At 44.9% G+C, this 1837-nt stretch overlaps 1 pseudogene; it reads right to left on the bottom strand.

Annotated features, from left to right (window-relative positions):
* Positions 1-795: 795 nt before the first annotated feature.
* LOC116893507 lies at positions 796-1268 on the bottom strand (annotated as a pseudogene).
* Between the last annotated feature and the right edge of the window lie 569 nt (positions 1269-1837).

The raw sequence follows: 1837 nt of genomic DNA, 5'->3' as shown, positions 1-1837 counted from the left end.
TTCCTTTATGCCTTTTCTGTATTTATTATTTATATTTCGATTGTTATTCCCTTTCCTGGTTTCCGGGCCAACATCCCCCTAACCCCTCCCCCTCCCCTTCTCTATGGATGTTCCCTTCCCCATCCTCCCCCCATTACCACTCTCCCCCTATTTTAATAATTCTTGACAGTCAAGAGACCTATATTTACAAATATTTACAGAGTCCTTCGTCAGTTACCAATTCTTCTGCCATCTCTTCCTTTCCTTAGTCCCAATTATTTTGTTTCGCGCCCTGAGACACACCCAGTCCCTCTCAGGCTGTAGCTCTTGGGAGAGTGGACCCTGAGCCTTGACTGAGCAACACTTGGGAGCTGGCTCTGGACTCTAGAGTAGAGGTGAGCCTGCCCTGAGGGCATGAGAGCAGGAGAGCTGACCCTGTGTGCTGCCAAAGACAGCATTGGGTGGCCTATGGAGCAGCCTGGAGAGCTCGCCCTGGGACTGTGGATTAGGGATTGTCCTGTAATAAGGAACGATTACCTAGAACTGTGAGCAGGAATAAACCCACCCCACTCTGCTAAGTAGCTTCTGTCAGAGTGTTTTGTCACAGAAAAGAAACAGAGACATGGAAGGAAGATGGAGGCACATCCAGAAGGGGGAGATGTGACCCAACGCAAACCCAGTAACTACTCCAACATCTGATTCCTTCCTTTTACTTTCTTTCTTTTCTCTTTTTTCTTTTTCTTTTTCTTTCTCTTTCTTTTTTTTTTCTTGTAGAGTTAAAAACAAATCTTTATTTTTAAACTCTCTTCTACCAAATTAGCATTTCCCACCAAGTCTGGGAGCAGAGACCTTCACAGGCTTCACAATCTATTGTTTAGTGGTTGCCTTTGTGGGGGCCTTGGCAGCAGCCATTGCTGTCTTCTTTGATGCCTGCTTAGCCTCTTTTGCTTCCTTGGCAGCTCGGATAGCCTGTTCTCGCTGAGCTTTCCTAACTTCGGGTTTCTGATTCCTCTTGGCCATTATATCAGCCAGAGAAGTGCCCGTGATGGCCTGCTGGAATTTGACTGCAAGCAGGGTCTTTTCTTTTGAATTTCTTCCAACTGATCTTCCTTGTGTTTTCTTCTGTACAGGACAGTTCAGAAAATTTGTCGAAGGTTCCTTTTGGAAAGAAATGCGGACTCACATTTGGCATTAAGATACTGGAAATCCTTCCCATCGGTCCTGGCATAGCGCCGCCCATGTCCAGGGTAGATCTTGTACCCGCTAAAAGTGCACAGCTTGAACTCCATGGTGATAAGTGTCCCTGATTCCTTTCAAACACACCCTCTCTGTGTGCTTTTTCTGATAATGATAAAAAAATGCATTCTTTTCTTTGCTGTGATCTTAAGTTTAAAATAAACACTGTTGCAAAAAGCCACATAAAAGTTAGATATTTCTAGCAAAAAATTATCTTGATTTTGAAAGATGTGTTTGATTTACTTCCAAGATGAAACCAGCATGAGACTTGATCCCACTGATTCCACAGCTTGCTATCACTGGAGAGCCAATCTCCACAGCAGGTTGGCTGTTCTGGTTTGACTTTAGCCTCTCCAGGAGGTGAGAAGCAGGCAAGAGCCTCCCTTAAGTGCAGTAGAGGGTCAGGGGGTGGGGTGTGGTGGTTGTGGTATACACTGGGTAAGACAGACTGGAAAGAGGGGCCTTGCCAGCAAAACCAAGTCTAACAGGAGGTTCTTCTCTCTGCACTCTAAAGTAGACTTTGGGGACACTCCAGTAAGAATTACTTGTCCTGAGAGAAAGTTCATCAAAAGCTAAGGAAGTTTTTGCCAAGGCTCCAACTAAATACAGTTAGACACAGTAA

This window comes from Rattus rattus, chromosome 2 (assembly GCF_011064425.1).
Source record: "Rattus rattus isolate New Zealand chromosome 2, Rrattus_CSIRO_v1, whole genome shotgun sequence".
Lineage (NCBI taxonomy): Eukaryota > Metazoa > Chordata > Mammalia > Rodentia > Muridae > Rattus > Rattus rattus.
The sequence above is the reverse complement of the archived record's forward strand: the minus strand, read 5'-3'. Positions and strand labels throughout refer to the sequence as shown.